Source organism: Rhinatrema bivittatum, chromosome 11 (genome assembly GCF_901001135.1).
Source record: "Rhinatrema bivittatum chromosome 11, aRhiBiv1.1, whole genome shotgun sequence".
NCBI lineage: Eukaryota > Metazoa > Chordata > Amphibia > Gymnophiona > Rhinatrematidae > Rhinatrema > Rhinatrema bivittatum.
Window position 1 is genome coordinate 86,963,146 of NC_042625.1, and position 9,029 is coordinate 86,972,174.

Genomic DNA, 9,029 nt, shown 5'->3' on the forward strand with positions numbered 1-9,029 from the left:
CATTTGATTTGACTTTGCCTTCATCATCCAAAGTATTAGGTTGTTTTAGAAATCCCAGTTATTACAGCATGCTACATATCCTGAGGGTAGTATTGTTAGATCATGGCAATCCTTATGAGGGCAGTACTTAAAGTCATTAAAGCAGTGTTTTACTGGCTGAAATGGGCTCCTTGAATATTGTCCACTCTCAATGAAAAAAACTGTATAACTGTGCATGTTAAGGTAAAGTTTGCAGGTACCTTTGACATGCAGACTTTTTACCCTCAAATATTCAAAGCAAAGAAATACACATAAGTTTGCTTTGAAAATTCTCAAGTAAGTGACCTGGAATGTGCACAGACTAACCTAGAGAAAGTTACTCCCACTCTATCAAGGGCATAAACTGTGCAGGTTACCTACACACACTACAGATTTTGAAAAGATTTACAGGCTGGTTATAAGACAAGCCATCCATATTATCACTCAACCAAATAAAAACATATTTTATTTTTGCTTTGATTTATTTAATTTATTTGCTTGCTTGTTTTTGTTTTTATAACAACTGGAACATAAAACATCAATGGTATACTTACATTGAATATTTATCCCCCTGACTATAACTGTACAGAGACTGGCATGGGTAAAATGGAAGAGACCATACATAGACCCTTGGATACAAAAAGAAACAGCGAACAGAAATATTAAAGAGTCAAAAAAAAAAAAAAAAAAAAGAAAAACATAATCAGAGCCAAAAACTCACTAGGACTGGTGGATTAGAAAAACGACTTTTGCTTATCGTTACATACCAATTCTCCTGCTGCCTTTTGCCACGGATGGAGTTAAAATGTCAGGAAATTTCAGAATGTGACCATGAACCATTGCATAGGAGATGAAAATGAGAAGGTCAGGTCAGCCCCTGCAGGGAGGCAGTGCCGGCAGCTTACGATGTCTTTACTCAGGAGAGAACCTCTTCCTTCAGTCAGCTCCCCCCCAGCCTCTTGCCTGATAATCAAAATCACTATAAACAAGTCCCAAGGCCATCATTCCTAATTAAGGCAGTGGAAACAGGATGCAAGGTGTGAGCTGAGAGACAGACAGAAAGCGGGTCAGCATGTGCAGGGCAGCACGTGGGAGGAGGCTGCAGAGACCCCAATACAGGAGGCAGAAAGAGAACAGGGAATCCATGTGCATGATCAGCAACTAATTGTTGCCAAACTTAACCTTGAGTTTTGAAAATTGGCTGCTTTCTATTTATCATCTAGAAATATGAAAATATCCCGGTGGAATCAATTAAGGAATATGACTCTGTTGCGTAAGAATTAAATTTAGTAGGACTGCCACTGCCTCAGTTTAATGATTGCCACTACATAAGCTGAACATCCAGGTCCATATTTATCATGTTTTAAAGATTTTTAAAATCTTTGCATATAAAAAAAAAAAATGGCCAACAGGGTCTAGATAAACTTTAAGGGGTGAAATTTAAAAGCCTGGTGCACGCCAAAACCAGGGGGATACATGCAGAAGTTGGGCCGGCACATGCTGTGCAGATTTTAAAAGGCACTTGGGTACGTTCACAAATTTTTTTCCCCAAAAAAGCGGAGGGGAGTGGGTATGGCCTGGGTGGAGCATGGGCCTTCCAGAATTTCTCAATGGATCCAGCTGCGTGTATATACTACGTACACAAGCCCGGGCCAGAGTCCCCTACCGCGTAACCTTACTTCTGCTACGGATGCCATGGAAGTCAGAAAAAAATCTTAAGAGGTGTTTTAAGGGTTGAGGTTCACAGAGTAAAAGGGAGGCTAATTAACAAGGGGAGTTAGGAAGTCTGATCCCTTAACTGGGTGAACTGGGAATGATTTGGTTTAATTGGTAACTACATCAGCACTTGAGTTTACTGAAACACCCCCACTTACGCGGAAGTGTGCGTCCATATAAAACTGCAGGCACGTGTAGGCGCATAAGCCCGGATTTTAAATGCCCTGCGCGCGTAAAATCCGAGCTTTAAGCGCATGGCCGGGTCCCCTTCAAAAATTGGCTCAGCACGCGTAAAGCCCAGTACGCGCACAGGTGCCAGGCTTCTTCGAAGGGGCGGACCGGGATAATTCCATTGTTTGCTGTCCCGAAGACCCGACTACCGGCACGTGCAAGAAAGAAAAGAAAAAGTTAGGGTTCAGGGGGTGGGGAGGAGAGGGGAAGGGAAGGGATGGGATGGGGACGGGAGGTTAGGTAGGGGGGGAGGGAAGTTCCCTCCCAGTCCGCTCCTTAATTGGAGCAGACTGGGAGGGAACTGGGGAAGGCCGAAATGCATCGCCATGCGGAAATTGCAGAAGTCCTCCCCCCCTTGCACACACCGCCCGCACATACGCGTGTGGATTATAAAATCCGCTGCGCATGTGAATGCAGCCCATGTATTTTATAACATGCACACACTGGTGCGCATGTTATAAAATCAGCGCGTCCATGTGCACATGGGCGCGCGCTTTATAAAATCTACCCCATATAGCCTGTTTTATACCGTGTGCGTATGTTATAAAATGGCTGCATCCTTTAGCACGAGCTGGCATACGCATGTACATGTGCGCCCATGAACCGGCATCAAAGTTACTGTCCCTGTATCTCTTGAAAGTACTTCAATGTCCCAACTTTACTGAGCCAAACAACAAAAGAAAATTATTTCCCAAAGACCTTAACTTGACTAACAAAATATCTGAAAATCCCCCACACAGGGCTGTGTTTCATGTCAGACTGCTTCAGGGGGTCTTCTTGTATTAATCCAGGCTCACTAATGGATGGTCCTTCCACTACTAATATTAAAAAGTCTACAAAATGTAATTCTTACTCAATAGAGTCATATTATTTAAATAATTCCACCAGAATATTGTCATATTTCTATATTGTAATTTTCCTAGGTGTTAGTTTGTATTCTATTTATCGTCACCATTCTTGAGCTATCAAAACACCCCTCATTCATGGGCACTGAGAAGACAGGTTTTTTTTAATGTAAAAGGCAACCTGCACAGCACCTCTTGCTATTACAGTACAGACCTCCCCTTCATAGCCCCCCCCCCCAACATAGTGCTCTGCAATGTACCTCAATCCCACCCTACAGCACCCCCTTTTATTCCAGTACTGAGACCTGCACACACAACTCTGCCAATGAACCTCAGTCCTAGCCCACAGCACCACCAGTACTGAGACCCCTTCTCATACATTTATTTACTTACGTATATGAATGAATTGCTTCTACGAAGCCACCAAAAGTGATGTACAACTCAGCAAAAATCAAACAATATAATCAATTAAACCCCTACTAAATATCATACATATTATCAATATAATAATTCCCCACTCACCCATCAAAATCTGACATAAACCGTCTCACCTCCATCCCAACTACTCATCTAAATACCTATCACCCCACCTGAAATGCAGCATGAAATAACCATGCTTTAAACATCTTTCTAAAGCAAACATAATCCTTTATACCATGGAGTTCTCTTGGAAGTTTATTCTAAAGTATAGGGCCAATTACCGAAAAAGCTCACCCTTCTAGTTCTCTGAAAATGAAACCCTCCTGTGATGAAATGTAACTCATGAAAGGGGGCGCATACAGATAAATGTCAGTGCAAATACTCCAGCACAAGACTATGCAACGACAAATTATTTATTAAAAGCAAAAATGTGTATTCTGCCTCATACAGCATTTTGTTGACCTGGGAGGGTTGCAGTAAAAACAAACATCATATAGACATAATAGCTAAACCAAACTATGCAACTCAAAGCATAAGAATGAAACTCAGCAAGGCCCTGCAGCATCCCCTGCTTGCTATTCCAGTACTGAGACCTCCCTCTCCCTCTCCCCCCTCCCTCACACCTCTGCCAAGGCTTCTCAGTCTTGGCATGAAGCAACCCCTGTTGTTCCAGTACTGAGATCCCCCCCCCCCACCAACACACACACACACACACAGGTCTGCCAGTGCACCTCAGCCCTAACCCACAGGACCCTTCTGGCTGTCTGCAATGGGAGACAGCTCTCGTAACAAAAAGCTGGCTTTTATCTATATCCGTTTTAGTCATTTTTTTATGAGATGATGTTTTAGCATTGTTTTCCTATAAACCACATTATGCTACACTGAGGGGAAGTTATTACTGCACTTTCAGACTTAATTCCATTTTGTCTATGAATTTCTGGAACTGCAAAATATAATGGGCTACAAAGGAGCTTCCCCTTCAGTGTCATTTGCTGTTATCTGGATTTGTGGTGTAGAGTACGTTTTTTTAATTTCATCTGTTGCTCTCCTCTCTGCCAGTAGTTACTCTGGAGAAGCATCAAAAGTGGAGAAAACCGTTCAGTCATAAAAAGCACACATATGGTGCAAACATCAACACGCACACGCTAGTGCAAGACGAGCAGAGCTCATCGAACAGCCACCAGGGAATTTATGAACGAAAGGTGCCGAAATATTCAATCTGCAAACTGAGGAGCAGTAACCAACAAAGGACAATCAGCAGAATATGCACTGGGTAGAAGGTTTTATGCAGAAGTAATGCAGTAACATTCAAATATGTGAACATGCTACAAAATACTCACACATGCACAGACTCCCACTCAAAACGCTATAGCACTGTGACACAGTCAGACATAGCCACGCCCATTCATATTATTCAAAGGCAAAGCCACAGATGTAAATACATGCCCATTCATACTGGTGTGGTTTTACGGGGACATACGCATCCATACTGTATAGTGACACAAACCCATGGACACCCCATCCATATGTCCTGGATGGTGACAAAGTGGAACACCGGTCTCACCTGGATTCAGGGCGTCATATGTAACATATAGGGTGGCTGGGTTAATCCCAACTAGGATGACCAGATAGAAGGCTAGAACTGGAGATATAAAGGATTCATTTCTAATTAATAACAGACGACTTTGAAGTTTGCCCTAAGTGGCAGGGCTGAATAAAAAGAAAGAGCAAAGACTAAAGCAGCCCATGTTTTTTTTTTCTTTTTGTTCGTCTTTCCCAAATATCTCCCTCAGGAGCCTCTGTCACTCAACCCTTTCTGATGACATGCTAGGATGGATCAAGGAACCCTTACAGGCTTGGGAGGTGTCTCCTCCAAGGCGCACCCTCAGCACCTCTTGGTGGCCAGAAGGAGCCACCTCAGAAACAGGGGTGGCCAGACCTGCCTGTCCCTCATGACTTGGTGTTCTAAACTTGAATCCCTTCCACCAGAATACACAGTGCTACAGTCTGAGCCATAGGACCAGTCCTCCAGTCTTAGTTTTAAACATTATTCCATTGGCTATAGGAACTTATAGGCCAGTCTTTTATAGGAAAGGTAAGAATACAAATTCTTACACCCAGTGGGACAAGCCAGGCCTGGTTCAGACTATCCTTGATGATCAGGATCTGTCTGGTAAATCAGCCTCAGTCCTGTTAAAGATCAAATTAGTTAACACCACAATGTAAAAACCTGAAGAAAATAATTCACTTGCCAGATAAACATTTATTTACTTATTCAAACTTCGGTTTTGCTACTTTCACAGTGTTCAAAGTGGATTACATAACACATACACAATTATTAAAACAGAGCAATAAAACATAAATAAAATATAAATAATAATACAGTGCACTAAGGGCCAGATTTTTAAACCTAAGTGCGGGCGTAGATTTGTGCGCGCACCCCGGCGTGCACAAATCTATGCCCGATTTTATAACATGCGCGTGTAGCCACATGCATGTTATAAAATCCGGGGTCGGCTCATGCAAGAGGGTGCACACTTGTGCACCTTGCACAGGCCGAGTCCTAGGGGAGCCCTGATGGCTTTCCCTGTTCCCTCTGAGGCCGCTCCGAAATCCGAAATCGGAGCAGCCTCGGAGGGAACTTTCTTTCTGCCCCCCCCCAATCTTCCCCTCCCTAACCCGCCCCCAACCCTATCTAAACCCCCCCCTCCCATGACCTTTGTTGACAAAGTTGTGCCAGCGCGCGAGCCCCTGGAATGACCGCTGTGCCGGAGGCCTCAGTCCAGCCCCCGCCCCGCCCTCGGCCCACCCACTCCCTGCCCATTTTTTCAAGCCCCGGGACATTATACGTATGGCCGGATTTTGGACTAATTGTAACACGTGTAGCAAATAATTTGCCATACCCATACATAGAGAATTGCAATAATCAAGATGGGTAAGTACAATCCTCTGTACCATTGTTCTGAAATCCTCTGTTAACAAGATTGCAAGAAATGGTCTAAGCATTCGTAACTCATGAAAGGCAATCCTAGCAATTTTCTTGACTTGTGACTTAAGTGAAAGCTTAGAGTCAATTATAACCCCTAAATTTCTAACCTCACAAGAAACCATGTCTTCCAACCTTCAGGAAAAGACTGAAAACATAGATGTTCATGAAAGCATTTCCGGACCCTTAAAGATTCACTACCATCAAATGCAGCATTACTGAACATTTCCTATTAAACTGAAACAGTCTCTATCTACCAATCATTACAATGTTTTACTTCTCGTTAAACTTTTTATCTTTCCTCTAACTCTAATCCCAGTTAGAATGACCCCCGTTTTATTGTAACTTTTTTCTTCCATGCACTTGTTTTACTTTTTAATGTATACTCTTATGTTATTAGTTATTTACGTTATAATGTATTTCTCACCCCTTGTTTTATGTAAACCGACATGATACGAACTCCATGAATGCCGGTATAGAAAAATACAAATAAATAAAAATAAAAAAATTCAACTGTGGAAGCACAAGTAAGCATATTGCAGACATAACCTGAAGTTCTTTCTTCCCCAGCCACAAAACAGGTTTTTTCACAATTAAGCAAAAGACCATTTGCATTTAACCAGTTTTTCACCAACACAATAGATCTATTAACATTTTGATATGGGACTTTGCCAGTTTTTAAACTGGGAATATAAAATTGGACATTGCCCAAGTAAAATTAAAAATGCAAACCAAATGAGGACAACATTGTTATCAGAGGTTGCATAAGCACATTAAGCAGGGCTGCTGACAAAGCGGCAGAGTTCGTACACCAATTGGAGCAGGCGTCAGCAAACTGTACCTGCTGGCTTCTGACCTGCATGCAGGAGCTGAACCAGGCTAGAGCCTTGGCTCCAGTGGCCGTAGCCTGGAGAGAAAAATGCCATAACAGACAGGATCAGAGGCAGCGGAAATATCCAGCCGTACCAAGATTCCTGATTTGGATGATTCCCTATCACAACAAATATCATAGGGCAGGGATAATAACCTATTTTCCTGCATACTCTGTTTTTAATGTAAACCGGTATGATTTGTATCTGATACAAGAATATCGGTATATAAAAATGCTAAATAAATAAATTAATAAATAATAATAGCAAGGTTTCTAGGAATAGAGGGTAAGAGCATTGGTTGTGCACTGCATGAACGAGTGTCAGAATTGGCAGTTCCTCAAACAGTGAAACAGTTAAGAGGTTTGTTAGGTTTGTTAAATTTTTGTAGATTGTGGATTCCAGCTTTTAGTACTAAAAGCAAGTCACTGAGACGACACCTTAAAGGCAGCCCAGCTAGTGATGATAAATTGATTTTGACTGAACAAGATTTGGAAATATTGCAGAACTTAGTGCAGTCAGTATTAAATGCTCCTAGTTTGGCTCTTGTTGATTTAAATTGTGCAGTTGATTTATGGGTATATCAGGGTTCGGACGGTTGGACAGCAGTTCCAAAACCCTTCCTGAAGCCAAATTGCTCTTTATCTGCTGCACAATTTACATTTAAAAAAATAATCTAAAAAAGCTTCCCAAGGTTCATGGGGGTAGGATAGACTGCTTAGAATCACACACCGCTGCTTTATTTGTAAAACTGGCACCTGAGCAGAGCTGCGTAGGTTTGTAACAGCCTAAGGGGGGAAAAAAAAAAAAGACAGAAGAAAGAAGGACAAACTAAGGGGGTCATTTTTCAAAAGGGGCAGAGTCAAGACCGGAACAGGAGGAGTTGGGGGCGGCACCAAGGGGGGACACCGCGAAGACAGCATGGATGGCGAAAAGGTAAGGAGCCTTTTCGTTGCCTATTTCACGCCCAATAGACCACCTTTTATGATGGCGCTATTGAGTGCGAAAGCCGGCAGCGGTGCGATCGCTGCCGGCTATCACAGGCCCACCCCCCTGCACCGTGCAATTCATGCCGCTGCGGTGTTTTAGAAAATCTAGGCCTAAGGGGGGTCATTCATCAAAACATGATAACTACCGCATCGCAGCGGTATCATTTAAATTAGGGAAAGGGGCGGAGTTAGGGCAAGGTTGGGGGGTGGGGAAAAAAGATGTTTTTACTGGTAGCGCTGCTTGCGATATTTATCGCCGGCAGTAGCACCGGAAATAACACCACCTTTTTCAATGGCGCTCTGGGGGCTATAGTGTGCGGCACGGATGCAACTGTGGCGGGCAAAAACACAACGCCGCCACGCGGCCAGCTGCACACTGTCGCCTTCCCTTCCCTTTTTTTTCCCCACGAGTAATCATTGCAGAATGATGAAGCCCCCAGTAAGTGAAAGGCTCATGCTGCAACTGGGTGGCATTGGTATCTGGCTAAATGGCCACCGCGGATGGCATCACTGGGCAACAAAATGGCTCCTCGCCGCCCCCAGAGCTACTGAATTAGATCACATTAAAAATGGCAAAATGAAAAATGCAATTGTGCCAGGTTCCTGCTGGTGCACTGCTCTAGACTTCACGATTTCAGTACCAGTAAACAGGGATTCTCCTTTCAAAGTCATTCATTACCCTGTCCCCTCCCCACACACACAAGTTTTGGGATATGGGACACGACACTGACGTTATAATTCTTTTGTCTGCTTTGCAGTTAATTAACCTTTCATTTTTGAGTTCTCCTGTCAGTTTATTACAACTGAACTACATGAAACTCCCCTATGATTTGCGAGGACCCTTTCACTGGGGTCATTCATTATTAGTTTCTCGCCCCGGGTTCTTCTCATTTCAAACAGACCTTAGGTTTCCTCCCTATCACTTCCTCGCATTTCCATTTCTCCTCCAGCCCAG